Below are 16,068 nucleotides of genomic sequence, written 5' to 3'. Positions count from 1 at the left end.
TGGAATGGAGGTTCTTAAATATGCTCCTAAATCTTCACAAGGGGAATTATGCACAGGTATGCAGAGGAGACCAGGGTGAGCTCACTGACTGTATCCTGGTGAGAAGGAGAGTAAGACAGGGCTGTGGTCTTGCGCCCACTCTCTACTCTTTTGTACATGAATGTTGTCGGAGAGGGACTATCAGAGTGTATTAGCTATTCCCCAAAACAAATGTACTCCTTAATCCGAGCTCTCTTATACGCAGATGACACTCTTCTATTGTCAATAACATTTATGAGGTTGCAGTCTCTTTTGAATACATTTAAAGCCTGCTGTGACATGAAGGGGTTAGAAATTAATGCAACTACACCAAATATATGGCGATCAGACTACACAATTTTTTTAAAGGGAACATACATTAAGACCACAATAAACTGGAACGTGTCCTTAAGTTTGACTATTTGGCAATAATGCTTGATATTAAGATCTCATGGAACCGTCATAATCAGAAGTGCAGAGCCATTCTCCAGCACAGGGCAGCAGACATATTTAAAATTCATCAGAATACAACTTTTACAGATATCTTCCTCGCCCCAGAAGTCTACAGAGTGAAAGCAAAAGGAGCCGCTCTGCACGGAACTGAAATATGGGGTACAGAAAAGACACCCCCTCTGACATTGGGGGAGAATATTTATGTAAGATCACTAGTACATCTTCTGAGAAGTACGCCTCTAATTCCCTTTTTTATTTAGGTCTGAAAAGAATAGAACACCTGGCAGAACTGAGGCCTTTACTCTATTGGGTAAATATATGGACGATGGAAGAGTTATCCCCCTTTAGAGAAAGACTCAAAGAACTAATGAAGTTAGATAACTCCACAACATTTCAATGGTTTTGCCATTTAACGATGTGTCTTAGGACTTTAGATCTAGAAACATATTGGTTAGATACACCAATGTTCCATTAAAGGTAGACTGACAACTCAATTTTTGGACATCTAATTTACACCCTCATTTGAAAGGTATCTGGCTGATATACAACCGTTGTTTGCCAAGACATTGTATTAGAGACTTTAGACATTAAAACCTTCACATTGAGATTGAAAAAAGGTAATATTGGAAAGGGTGATTGTTTTTGTACTTTGTGCCCTGACAACACAATAGAAAATTTGTCACGTATTTTGTTTTTCTGCCATCGAATGACCACATCTTAAATGTATTTAATTATTTATACAATACATTTTACGTTACAATCCTATTCAATAGTTAGAATTATTTTTTTAATATACTTTGATGGTGTTGTATAGAACAGAAAAGGTATTCTTCTTCTGGTGAGGATCACTAAATATAACAGATGGTTCTCCAACATGGAAGTGTAGGCCATAGCTTTTGCTGCTGTGGCGTGGCGGCCGGTCACCTGCCATTCTTTAAGTGAAGGCCTAAGTGATCTGGCCAGCATGGCTTACAAGATTAGTTTTATACAGATTTTGAAAAAAACTTTCACCCTTCCACAAAAGTCACATTTTAACAGTCCACTTAAAGAATGAACTTCTTCAGCACAACTGCATTTATAAAATAGTGTAGACATATTGGCCCTCATTACAAAGGAGCAGGAAAGACACCGGCGACGACCACGGTGAGTACTGCACCTAGCACACGGGGGGAGGGAAAAGAGAGTGACACACACACGCAACACCCCCATGCCCCACCCTCACCAACAACACCATACACACAAATACATGCAGCAACATTACATATACACCCCATCACCCTCTGGAAGAACGCAAGGACAAAAGGAAATGATTGTACCAAGTGTAATCATTGAAATATCAGATATATCAGATAGGGCAAATTCAAAAATTAGTATATACAAATATGTACACCAACTGCACAGGTCCGGATATAAATTAAATCATTGTCCTTGGATCAGTGTCCCAAAATGCAAAAAGCCCACACAAGATACCTGACTCGAAACGGAGAGAACACTGCAGGGGCATCAGCTGGGAAATAAACAGGCACCTCGGGGGGGCACACCTCAGCTGGATGAACAGACGACGCCAGTGCTCCACGAGGGGGCTCCATGCCCACTGATTGGTCCTGGGGAGAGCAAAGCCACGGTCTCACAAGTCTTTCCAGTGGGTGGTTTGCCTACTGCTGTATCCTGGGGAGTGCAAAGCCACAGTCTCATAAGTCTTTCCAGTGTGTGGCCTGCCCACTGCTGTATCCTGGGAAGTGCAAAGCCACAGTCTCTCAAGTCTTTCCAGTGGGTGGTTTGCCCACTGCTGTATCCTGGGGAGTGCAAAGCCACAGTCTCACCAGTATTTCCAGTGGGTGGTTTGCCCACTACTGTATCTTGGGGAGTGCAAAGCCACAGTCTCTCAAGTCTTTCCAGTAGGTGGATTGCCCACTGCTGTATCCTGGGGAGTGAAAAGCCACAGTCTCTCAAGTGGATAACAGTCTCCACTGGTTCTGGAGTGGGCTTTGTGCTCAGAGTACTTCATCCTGCCTAGGACTGAGGTAGTGGATGTGATTCTCCACTGGTTCTGGAGGGGGCTTTGTGCCCAGAGTGCTTCAGCCTGCCAAGGACTGAGGTAGCAGATGTTATTCTCCACTGGTTCTGGAGTGGGCTTTGTGCCCAGAGTGCTTCATCCTGCCAAGGACTGAGGTAGTGGATGTGATTCTCCCTGGTTCTGTACCTCCATGCATGTGTCTACCCTGCATGTGTCTACACCTGTTGAGGGACACAGCAGGACACAGCAGGACATTTCCTGCAGCCTCGGAAGGCTGCCCACTGGGGATGATGCTGGGGACTGTTGCTGAGGCAACAGACGTGCAGGTGGCGGTGCTGGTGGTGGTGCTGGTGGCGGTGCAGGTGGCGGTGCAGGTGGCGGTGTCTACCACCCTACAGGTTGATGTTGTGGTTGACAGAAGGGGTGACTCTGGTCCCTCATCCGGGGCCACCGTGCCCTGTCCTGAACTGCTCTTTGGCTTGTGTCCTTTCCCCACCTTTGATGTCATTGCTGGTGCCTTGCCACTGTCCCCTTTTGGCTTGGAGGAGCACTTGCTTGCTGGTAGGTGCGGCTTTTCCATCTGGCATATGGGCACCTTCTTCACCTTGGCAGGTGGCGGAATGGCCTGCTCCTTAGCCTCGCTAGTTGGCACACTGTCAGACCTGATGGGTGGCGCCCGCGATGAGACCGTGGTTGCTGGGACCAGCTTGGGATAGGTGGAGGCTGGAGACTGGGACAATGGCTGCCATCAGTGCTGAGGCCAGAGCCTGAAATGCTCTCTGTTGGGCCGCCTGGCCAGAATGAATGCCCTCCAGGTATGCATTTGTTTGCTGCAAATGCCTCTCAACACCCTGGATGGCATTCAAAATGGTAGATTGCCCAACAGTGAGGGATCTCAGGAGGTCAATAGCCTCCTCACTGAGGGCAGCAGGGCTGATTGGGGCAGGGCCTGAGGTGCCTGGGGCGAAGGAGATGACCACCCTCCTGGGTGAGCGGGCACGGGAAACGTGCTGAGGGGCTGCTGGGAGGGCGGTGCTGGTGGGGGGGTGGCGGCTGTACCTGTTGATGCGGTGGACACAGAGGTATCCGCCACCGCAAGGGAGCTCCTATCAGAGGAGAAGTCGCTGTCGCTGGTGTATGCTCCTGTCCCCGTCGTGGAGCTCCCCTTGCCCTCCATCCCACTGGTGCCTTCAGACTCCATACCTTCACCCTCCAGGGCCATGTGGGATGCAGCTCCCTCCTGCTCTGGTTCTACTGCTCCTCTGCCAGATGATGCTAATGCACGCAAGAACAGGGTGACAAAACAAAAAGGGGGGAAAGACAGAAGAGACATGGTCAATGCATGCAACACTACTACCGTTGGCGGACACAACACAGAGAGAACAGCCCTATGCACTGAGCCATGCACTAACAGTGCAGGGGAAAAGCACATGCCCAAGGGGACTCTGTCTAGACCCATTTCATGCACAGCTGGAAACCATGGGAGCGTGACTAGGTGTAGAGGGCAAATACCACCTTTGGGGTTGGAGTGGGAATGAGCCTGCAAGACAATGGATCTACGTTTGCGCGTCTGCCCTGGCCTAGGGGAACCCACAGCCCACCACCACCACCCAGACACCTCGTCAAGCGCACAGAGTCAGCTGAATGAGAGTGTACTAACCCCCTTGTGGCTGCTGTGATGCCCTCAAGCACCCATCCAACTCCGGATATGCCACCACCAGGATCCGGTATATCAGGGGGGTCATGGTGCGAAGGGCACCCCTTCCACGTTGGGAGGCCATCCCCAGCTGGGCCTCTACCGTCTTCTTGCTCCAGCGGCGCAGGTCCTCACATCTTTTCCGGCAGTGGGTGTTCCGTCTATGGCAGACCCCCAGGGTGCGCACTCCCTTGGCGATGGCACCCCAAATACCCTTCTTCTGGTGGGCACTGACCTATAGGAAAAGTGAAGTTAGAATGTATGTTACTCTCCCGTACAGTTCTTCTCACACATTGCCCACAAACCTCCCACCCTGGCCCAGACATACATGCAGACACCATCCTCACATGCTGGCCTGTTCCCCCCATCTTCCATCTACAACACTCCATACAATCATGTGCCATCCACCATGCTCATAGTGTACTCACCTGTCTGTCTGGAGGACCGTACAGTTGCGTATACTGGGGTAGGACCCCATCCACCAGTTTCTCCAACTCCTCCTAAGTGAAGACAGGGGCCCTTTCTCCAGACACTGTAGCCATTGTTGCTTCCAGACACAGGTCACAGCAGCACTTGCAGTGTAGGTCCTCTCCTGTTGAAGGTCACGTATCAAGTGAGGGAACTGATAGAAAATGGCTGTCACGTCCGCGGCTACCGTCACCACCGTCGTACATTGTCATTGGCTCCTGGAACCCATAGGGCCCAATGATAACCAATGCTGAATTGCGCAGTGGACTTCGACCGCCTACCGCAACGGTGTACAACGCCAGTGCAGTTACCTCATTTCCCCTTGTCCCACCTTACAGGTCAGGCAGCCGCCATTTCAGGGGGCCGCGTGGCAGGCCAAATAACTGCGTCACACCTATTTAGGCCAGGAATACGGACAGACAAAGGCACATAGAGAAAATGTTACGTTTTTGCTAAACAGCCTTGTAATACCTAAGTGTTGTATGACCCTCTGCTCACCATTCTCCTCCATAGGGCACGTCCGCTGGGGCAGGTGATGAGATGGCGGCATCCTCCGGTGTACAGACCCCTGGTGGACCTGTCGACAATGGAAGACAGACACATAATTATCACTTACAGACTTGATTGTGCAAGAATCCAGGAACTGTGTTCCCAGTTGGAGCCTGACCTGATGTCAGCTATCCGCCATCCCACAGGAATACCCCCTCTAGTGCAGGTCCTGTCTGTATTCCATTTCCTGGCCAGTGGGTCTTTTCAAACAACAGTAGCCATGGCATCAGGGATGTCCCAGCCAATGTTCTCTAACGTGTTGTCCAGAGTGTTGTCTACCCTGCTGACACACATGCGCTGCTACTTCGTTTTCCCTCAAGTGGAGGATTTGCCCACAGTGAAAGGTGACTTCTATGCCCTGGGATATATCCCCAACATCATTGGTGCCATTGATGGTACCCATGTGGCATTTGTCCCCTCCCACAGGAATGTACAGGTGTACAGAAACCAGAAAAGCTACCATTCTATGAATGTGTAGATGGTGTGTTTGGCAGACCAGTACATCTCCCATGTGAATGCCAAGTATCCTGGCTCAGTGCATGACGCTTACATTTTGAGGAATAGCAGCATCCCTTATGTGATGGGGCAACTCCAGAGGCACCGTGTGTGGCTAATAGGTGAGCCTAAAGTCCCCACACAGTTTCATTTGCTGTCTGGGTATGGGAGATTCACTAATGTTTGGAGTATGTCTAACAGTAATCCCTCGATATTTGCAGGTGACTCTGATTACACCAACCTGTCATGGCTACTGACCCCAGTGAGGAATCCCAGGACAAGGGCAGAGGAACGCTACAATGAGGCACATGGGTGAACTAGGAGGATAATAGAGCACACCTTCGGCCTCCTGAAGGCCAGATTCCGGTGCCTCCATCTGACAGGTGGCTCCCTAGACTACTCACAGAAGAAGGTGTGGCAGATCATCGTGGCCTGCTGTAAGTTGCACAACCTGGCTTTGCAACAGCAGGTGACCTTTCTGCAGGAGGATGGGCCTGATGCTGGTCTTGTGGCAGCTGTGGAGCCTGTGGACAGTGAAGAAGAGAAGGCAGAAGAAGAAGATGTAGAAAACCGAAACAACATCATCATGCAATACTTCCAGTGAGACACAGGTAAGAAGATAGAACTGCTTCCCACATCTCATACTATTGTAGGACCTAGCATAAGTCTGCCTTTTTACCTCTGTGTATGGACCCTGACTTGTAACTTTGGCTTTCAATTTCACAGATCTGGGTCCCACTTTGTGCCCTCTGCTATGTTTACTTCTGGTCTACAGCTGTGTAACATTGGTATGTGAACAAGTACATTGACATTGCTATATTCCAGAGATTTTGCAATTACACATTTGTGAAAGCACAGACTGACTCCAGATTTTTTGGTAATTAAAGGGTGTTTATTTATGTGCTAATAAGTGGAGGGGTGTGTGAAATGGGCTGGGGTGATGGTGGAGGAATGTCCATGGCAGAGTCCAGTCTCTTGGTCTTGCAGGTGCATTGTCCAATGGGGCATAAGAAGAGGAGCAATGGCAGTTTAAGGTGGACAGGGTGACAAAGTGGGACAGAAGGGTGACATTCAGGAGGGTCTTATTTCCTGGCGGGGGTCTTGGCAATGTTCTCTGTCTTGTTCCTGGATCCCACGGACCGTTTGCGGGGTGGTTCTCCTTCTGCAGGGGGTGGGGTGCTGGTGGCCTGTTGGTCCTGTGAGGTTGCCTCCTGTCCACTAGCGCCGGCGGAGGTGGAGGGCTGTTCATCGTCCAGACTAGTTTCAGGGGCCTGTTGGTGTGCCACTTTGTCCCTCATGGTGTTGACAAGGTCTGCCAGCACCCCTGCAATGGTGACCCGGGTTGTGTTAATGGACTTCAAGTCCTCCCTGATCCCCAGGTAGTGTTCCTCCTGCAGCCGCTGGGTCTCCTGAAACTTGGCCAGTACCGTGCCCATGGTCTCCTGGGAATGATGGTAAGCTCTCATGATGTTGAAGAGTGCCTCGTGGAGTGTCGGTTCCCTGGGCCTGTCCTCCCCCTGTCGCACAGCAGTCCTCCCAGCTTCCCTGTTATCCTGTGCCTCTGTCCCCTGAACCGTGTGCCCACTGTCACTGACCCCAGGTCCCTGATTTTCTTGGGTTGGTGGGTTTGCCTGATTTCCCTGCAGTGGTGGACACACTGCTAATTGACATGTCCTGGGGACAGAGGGATGAGCCCGCTGGGTGGGTGCTGTGGTGGTGTTTCCTGAGGGGGAGGTTCTGTGGTGGTTTGGTACTGTGTCAGGGGAACAGACTGGCCCGAGGTCCCTGATGGGAAGTGCTGGCCATCTTAATCCAGGCGTGCAGAGCTGCTGTCATCACTGTGGGCCTCTTCTGTGGGGAGACTGGATATGTCTGGCACCTCCTGTCCGGTGACGTTGGGTACGGGTCCTGTTGGGGTGTAAATGCATAGTTTTAGTATCTGTGTGTGCCATCTTGTGCATTGGGTGAGGTACCCTCTACTCCTGTGCTTGCATCATTGTATTTGCCCTTTTGTGATAGTTGGTTTGGGGTCTGTGTGGGTATCTGTACTGGACATGCTTTGGTGACAGTGGTGCATAGGTGTTGCATGCAGGGCCTTGGTATTGAGATGTGTGGGTTGTGATAGTGGGACATATGTGAGATGATGGAGTGATGGGAGTGAGGGTAAGGGTGGGGGTATGTGATGGCATGCAGGTGGGGTGTGAGGGATATGGTAGTTAAGATTTGACTTACCAGAGTCCAGTAGTCCTGCTACTCCTGCGAGGCCCTCAGGATGCAGTATTGCAAAGACTTGCTCCTCCCATGTTGTTAGCTGTGGGGGGTGAGGTGGGGGTCTACTGCCAGTCCTCTGTACAGCAATTTGGGGGCATATTTATACTCCGTTTGCGCAAAACTAACGCAATATTTATACTTTGGCGTTAGACGCATCTAGCGCCAAAGTATGAGGAAAGAGCGTCATTTTTTTGCGTGAACGCCTTCCTTGTGTTAATGAGATGCAAGGTAGGCGTTCCCGTCTAAAAAAATGACTGCGACGCAAATGCGTCGTATTTATACTCGCGGGCAAAAATCACGCCCGGGAGTGGGCGGGGCAAAAAAGCCCGCATTTGCGCCGGATTTTAGCGCCTGGGTCAGGGCAGGCGTTAAGGGACCTGTGGGCTCAAAATGAGCCCACAGCTGCCCTCCCATGTCCCCAGGGACCCCCCCTGCCACCCTTGCCCACCCCAGGAGGACACCCAAGGATGGAGGGACCCATCCCAGGGACATTCAGGTAAGTTCAGGTAAGTATAATTTTTTATTTTTTTTATATTTTTTTTTGGCATAGGGGGGCCTGATTTGTGCCCCCCTACATGCCTCAATGCCCAATGACCATGCCCAGGGGACAGAAGTCCCCTGGGCATGGCCATTGGGCAAGGGGGCATGACTCCTGTCTTTACTAAGACAGGAGTCATGTAAATGGCGTCTGGGCGTCGTTAAAAATGGCGCAAATCGGGTGGAGGCGATTTTTTGGCGTCAACCTGACTTGCACCATTTTAAGACACCCTAACGCCATTTTCCCCAACGCCGGCGCTGCCTGGTGTACGTGTTTTTTTTCCACGCACACCAGGCAGCGCCGGTCTGCTAGCGCCGGCTAACGCCATTCAATAAATACGGCGCCCGCATGGTGCTTCAGAATGGCGTTAGCCGGCGCAAAACTTTTTGACGCTAAACTGCGTTAGCGCAGTTTAGCGTCAAAAAGTATAAATACGGGCCTTGGTGTCTTGAAACCACAGAACGCACCTTCCCCCGAAAGTCGTTCCACATCTTCCTGATGTCATCCTGTGTTTTTGGATGCTGTCCCACTGCGCTGACCCTGTCGACGTTTCTCTGCCATAGCTCCATCTTCCTCGCAATCGAGGTGTGCTGCACCTGTGATCCGAAAAGCTGTGGCTCTACCCGGATGATTTTCTCCACCATGAACCTGAGCTCCTCCTCAGAAAACCTGGGGTGTCTTTGAAGTGCTATGATGTGGTGTGGGTGATGTGTGAGGTGCTGTCTGTTGTGATGTGTGGGGGGATGTGTTGGTGTGTGTTGTTTGAGGTGCGTGGATGTTGTATAAGTGATGGTGTTGTGTGTCTGTGGATGCTGCTGTTGTGTTTGCTAATCTCTCTCTCTGGCTTCCTCCAAATTTTACGTTGTAAGGGTTTGTGGGTAATGTGGGTGTGTGTTTTATAGTGGTGTGAGTGTGTGTGTGTGTGGTGTATGTATGTGTATCAGGTGTGTGTATTTTGAATTGTCCAACGTAGTTGTGTTTTGTAAGTGTATGTGTATTTTGAGCGTGGCGGTGTGTACCACCAATGGATTACCGAGGTTGAAAGACCGCTGCGTTGATTCGTGGATCGTGATAGTGTGGGCGTATTCCTGTTGGCGTGACGGTGTGGGTTTTGGTATCGTCAGTTTATCACTGACCTTTGGTTTGGCGGACTTGTGTGGGTGTCTGTATTGTGGCGGATTCCGAGATGTGGGTCGTAATACCTGTAGCGGAATTCCACCACCGCAACGGTATGTTGGCGGTCTTCAGGACGGCGGAAAGCGGGATTTACAGCCAGGGTTGTAATGAGGGCCTTTATCTTCATTTCACAGGACAATCACAGACAAACTGATCTGCAAGTCTACAAATCAATGGTTTTCATCCAACTCACTCAAATATTCTGATAAATTACAAAATCCCATATAATCTGTTCTGAGACACACAGGCATTGCTTCCCTTGAGCAAATAATAAATGTACCACGGTCACTGTCAGACACACAGGAAAAACAGAATGTGCCGCAAGAATATCTTGAGGCCTACTGCAACTTAAGGACAGGACACGAAAAAGGACTGACTGTGTACCCGTATAATCAAGATACACCTTATAGCAGGCACTGCACCAGTAAATATCACCCATAATCAGCAGCCTATGATTATGATAACAGACAGCTGCATCATTTATCAAAATGAATTGCAAATTCTAAGGGCCAGCTGTACTAAGAATTTATCACAGAATACTGGTCACAATTTGTGACCAATATTTTTGAAAGCAGTGTTGTAATTTTCTAACCGACCTATGTGCTGGCGGATTGGGGTTTTCTATGTCTTAATCTTCGGGTGTAATTATTAAATAAGCCCTGCCATTGATCATATGGACCTTTGATCATTGACAAAGAGAAGTTAAACGAGAAATCCTCACCATCAGAAACCATAAAACGATAAAATCATTAAAGACTTTAGTACAGTCAATAAAGAGAATTTGTGTGAGTATAAGGGTTTTATTGATCAATAATTTAGTTTTATTATTTATTCAATAAGAATTAGTCTTTTAAGAATCACCATCAGAAATAAATATAATTCAATAATCAATTTTACAGCATAAGGAAGAATACAATAACTGTAAGTGTAATCGTTAATATTGTAATAATACAGCAAGCGTGTTCCATAAAGAAAGTTCCCTAATCTAAGTTAAATCAGGTTTGATAGAATGAAGGTTGTCAGTTCAGAAACCCAATAAAGAGTTCTAATGAGAGAATAAATGCATAAGTATAAAGCATTTACACATCAAATATAAAGCTGGAATGTATTCTCAGATATTAATCAGCAGACACCTAATAAAACAGGGAATAAACTCAAAGAAATCGCCCATGGAAAGATATATGCTCTCAAGAACCCTGATATCAATCTCCTGGAAATGCTAGTGAGAGAAGTACTCTCCTACTCTAGAAACACACACTAACATAAACACACAATATTACAGATAGAAACGTATCACTTTCTTCCTTCACAATATCCAATAGGAATTAAGTAAATCCTTGTGATTAGGTAAAATCCCCAGATTCTCATGTCTTTACAATGGGCCACAGAGACAAGTCCTTGAAAACATACTTTGTCCACCTTTTGCGGTTCAAACTGTTATTTCCATGAATCATTCTTCCTGTTACCTCCTCTCTTCCTGGTGAGAACTTCACTATCAGTTGTCGAATACAAAACAAATGCCTATTCCCTAAATAACAAAAGGCTTCTGGAAAGTTACAGCATCTGAAGCAGAGAAAAAAACATCTTGTGCAAAATAACAGCTCAACAACGAAAATAGACCTTTCAATGCTAGTGGGATTTGCAGTTAACATGGCATTGATAAGTAAGCTAAAGTAAATTAGATTATTGTTTCTTGTGTATGCTTATATTGCGATTCCCAATTTGTGGTTTATACCTAGGAAAAGGCATTTTTGTATACCAAAACGCCTGATTCTGTGAATCAGGACGTTTGTGACCTCAAAAACGCTTCGTACATCTGAACCTTAGCTATTTACAATCTGAATAAAGGCATCAAAAGGGACCAGACACAGTGAAAGTAAGAAATGTAGAACCTTCATGCATGTTTGTAGCCAATCGTCCAAAGCAGAAACTAACAATTTAACTGTTGCAGTTAAAAGTTAATTCATCTGCAAATATATTAAGCGCTGGCAAAGTCAAGCATTTTGGATTTTAACATAGTGAAAAAGATTTTACTAAGCAATACTAGCTTACAGTACAGATGTAGTACAATAATAATAATAATAATAATAATAATAATAATAAATATGCCACTGTCAACAATAAAACAACAACATTAAAAACAATAATAATAGCAGGAAGAAGAAGAAGAAAAAGAAACTTTACAACATATACTAGAGAATAATGTATTTAGAAAACATATGTTAGTGCTAGGTGCAGAAGATTAAGGCCCTCATTCTGACTTTGGCGGTCGGCGGATGCCGCCCGCCAAAGTCCCGCCGGCAGAATACCGCTGCGCGGTCAAAAGACCGCCGTGGTTATTCTGAGTTTCCCGCTGGGCTGGCGGGCGACCGCCAGAAGGCCGCCCGCCAGCCCAGCGGGAAACCCCCTTCCATGAGGATGCCGGCTCCGAATGGAGCCGGCGGAGTGGAAGGGGTGCGACGGGTGCAGTTGCACCCGTCGCGATTTTCAGTGTCTGCATGGCAGACACTGAAAATCTTTGTGGGGCCCTGTTACGGGGGCCCCTGCAGTGCCCATGCCATTGGCATGGGCACTGCAGGGGCCCCACGACACCCCATACCGCCATACTCTTCCTGGTGGCCAAAACCGCCAGGAACAGGATGGAGGTATGGGGCTCGGAATCCCCATGGCGGCGCAGCAAGCTGCGCCGCCATGGAGGATTCCCCAGGGCAGCGGGAAACCGGCGGTACACCGCCGGTTTTCCGTTTCTGACCGCGGCTGTACCGCCGCGGTCAGGATGCCCATGGGAGCACCGCCAGCCTGTTGGCGGTGCTCCCGCGGTCGTTGGCCCTGGCGGTTTTTACCGCCAGGGTCAGAATGACCCCCTAAGTCTTGCACCATTCATCAGTTCTTGTCAAAATGTCCAACACAAAACAGACCAAAAAAGCACACTTTTTCGACTTCTTGACCTTTTGTTTACCTCCGCCATGCATGTTTCAGGACCAACCCGCATCTGGGAAACAACAGTTGCCGGTTATAAAGAGGAACTCATAAAATTATTGAATTTTAGATTTTCAACCACATATGTTTGCCGGCAGCTTCCACTTGCTCTATTTTGGCTCTCTATTTTCAGTTTTTGAAATGCAATATGGGCTTTACACGAGCAGCTTTCCTTTTTTAGGTTGAGCATTGCATGTATCTGGGCTTTTAACAACGCCCACCTCACGCCCATCACTACCACTCGTTCGTGGGCTTGCCCTTCAAAAAATCCTTTGATGACATTGGTAAATGGTTTACCTTTGTCCCTCCTTGGGGAGGTGTTGTTACCGACTTGGCCATCGGCCCTGTTACATGGCTAATTGCACTTTTGCCGATTAGTTTTACTGCGAGCGAACTTTTTTTCTTTTTATGTGTCTCTTCACGCTGATGCCCATGGCGGCCATGGCACTGTGAATCGGCTCCCTTACATGATACTGTTTAACTTTTAATTTTCAATTTATGTGGCAAGAAAAGTCAGGTAAGGAGTTTACAACGCTAATAGCTTTAACTCGAGCAGATGCGAGACCCACTGCATTGCAAATGTTTGTTTCACTAGTGGTTTCAAATCCTGTTACCCGCCCGATGCCCATTAAATTGTAGTTGTGGAATGGCGCTCAGGAACCACGTCCTATCAACTGGCTCGAAACAAAACAAACATGCATTTTTAGCAGCTCTCAAATGAGGGGTTGTTCAGCCTAATTTTTGGTCATATCATGTTGTTCTTTGCACAAAATGTATACAAGGAACATCAAAGAGGAAACAGAAGGTGGAGCAGTGAAGGGGTGAAATAGGAAGGAGGAAAAAATAACAGTCAAAGAAGGGATATGAGAGAGGGAAAAAGATAATTATACTTTATGTCATATTAGATGCTTGCTTAGCGTTTAAACAGACAGAAGAAAGCTTCGAAAATTTATGGAAGAGCAAAAGGTGAAAAGAAAGGAAAATAATAGACCACAAACACAAAAAAAGGAAGAGGTAGTCGTGGGTCTTTATAACACATACCCAACCAGAAAGAACACATGCTCTCCACATAAAACTAACTGGTGAAGTGCATAACTCACTGGCTTGCAGAGCTTGCCGACAGTGATTGTGGGGGGTGTAGGATGAAACATGCTGCCAATATACCATGAGGGAGAATGAAGCATACTTACTGTATACTAGAAGGGACAATGAAGCATGCTGAGAGTGAGTGGAAAGGGTACTGCATGCTGGGAGGTAGATCAAAGCATACTAACAGCAAGCACACTGAGTGGTCAGACAAAGCACAAGGAGGCAACAAGTATTGCAAGAGGTAGAGAATACCAAGGGGTGGGATGAAGTATGATGGCAGAAACATACAAGGAAACAGCTTATACAGAGAGATTCTTAGAAAGTATAAGACATTCCGCTTTCTTGGAGGCTGGTGAGACCATGAAGAAGGAACTCATACTAGGAAGCAGACCATACCAAGAAGCTAGTTGTTGTCACCAGCATACTGGAAGGTTGAGCAAAGCATGGTGACAACAAGCATACCAGTAAGTGTAGTATATGGAGAGGTGTAGCAAAGTATGCTGACAGCGAATATACTGGGAGGTGGGACAAAGAATTCTAAAATTGAGCATATCAAAGAGGACAGAGTATGGGCAGGTAGGGAAAAACATACTCATAGAAAGCATCTTTAGATGTGGGGAAAAGCTTGGTGAAAGCAAGGTTAGCACCAAATAGGCAGAACCTTGACCAGGGAAGTCCTTATCACATCTTCAACTAGTGAGGGTCGATATAAAAAGTAGATCCAATTCATTGCTACAATGCACAAACCAGCATTCAATTTATGTTTTATAATTCGTATTGAAATTACAACATCTAAATTTCATTTTAAAGTCCGGTTATCCCTTAACCACTTTAGAAGTTGCTGGAACACAGATACTAGGGATGAAAGTGTGAATGCCAGACCAAACAATAAAACCATCATGACCTCATGATAAAAGCAGATAGGATAAGCATGTAACCCAAATGCTCAGTGTAAAGGTGGTGTTGCAGCTGATATGCTAATATGAGAATATGCTAATGAGTTGTGTATATTTACTGATGAGAAAATTTGATATTTGATTAACAGTAATTGAAAATAACGTGTAATGTGCAAAATGTGCCCACGGGGAGTGGTCACCATCTGTGTTAACAGTACTAAATAATGTGAAAGTTTAATAATTGTACTAATGTGCTATAATGAGAGATATAAATTTATGTTATGATGCTTCATATTGTTAAATTAGCTATACCAGAGTGCTAGTCAGCACTGGGCCTTGCTTGCTTAAATGTGGAGACGCGATTAGCTGCTGCATACTGGAACTGGAGAAAAAGGGACCTTGAACTGTACAGAGTTCCCCATGAAACACTGCTAGAAAAATCTGCAAACTCACCAGTGGACAGGAGACGATCAGAACAAATTGATACAATTATGTGTAGAGTAGGCTAAATGTACTTTCCCAGGACTTGAACAATGGAGCTACAGACTAAGAGCTGGGGTTAATAGTTTTGTTACCTGAAGAACCGGATGATGTACTCATCGACAAGAGGACCAATCATGTTAATGGAACTTGACTCTCAAAATAACTTAGACAAGTGGTAAACAAAAGCTATATTAATATTGATATTAATTAATCTTTATTTTGGCCAATTTGGCCATAAAAGATGTACACAAAAACACATATATGAACATGTAAAACCATCAAGGGAAAGTAAACAGGAAACACATCAGATAAAAGACCATACAATTAAAATAAAAACTTAAAGTTAGATAGGAGCCTGCAACTTTAAAATACGGGTACGAATATGCCAGACATTGGTAAGGAATTTGGCTAGTGCAAACACAATTGGACCTGAAACATCAGTTTTTAAAATTCTGTACACCGGGAGGTACTCCCTAAAACCAAGGTTTCTAATAAGTGGTAGGAGCCAATATTTCCTGGCGGCCTTGTAAGTTGGACAAAACAAGACCACATGCAGATCGCTTTCCTCTGCTCACACACATGTCGGACATAGCTTGGTAGATGGCAGTGTTGACCAGGAGCAGGTGTAAGATCGCAGAGGCAATGTGCCATATCTCCATTGGAGAAAAAGCTTCCTGGCCAGCACAGGAGACATAGCATCCAGAACCCTCTCCAAGCGGTATGAGTCCTTGCTTTGCGCGAATACAGATGTTAATGACCCCTCATTCTTGCAGTCTAGGGCCATAGCTAATTTCTGCTCGTGGTAAGCACTGACCAAAGCTCTTCGTGGGATCCTTAGTGAGGCGTTAGCTGGATCCGACCACAGGTCAGGGAGGCCCAATCCCATACAGGACTTTTTTATATATTTTATCCACGGGATCTGTAGAGCTTTAGGGTGGGT

At 46.8% G+C, this 16,068-nt stretch overlaps 1 protein-coding gene across 2 annotated transcripts in view; it reads right to left on the bottom strand.

Moving 5' to 3' along the window:
• CHST3 (carbohydrate sulfotransferase 3) overlaps nucleotides 1-16,068 on the bottom strand; it is a 348,039-nt gene that overhangs the window by 49,851 nt on the left and 282,120 nt on the right. The window lies entirely within an intron of this gene.

This window comes from Pleurodeles waltl, chromosome 6 (assembly GCF_031143425.1).
Source record: "Pleurodeles waltl isolate 20211129_DDA chromosome 6, aPleWal1.hap1.20221129, whole genome shotgun sequence".
In the NCBI taxonomy this organism is placed as follows: domain Eukaryota; kingdom Metazoa; phylum Chordata; class Amphibia; order Caudata; family Salamandridae; genus Pleurodeles; species Pleurodeles waltl.
This window is presented reverse-complemented; position numbering and strand designations above follow the sequence as displayed.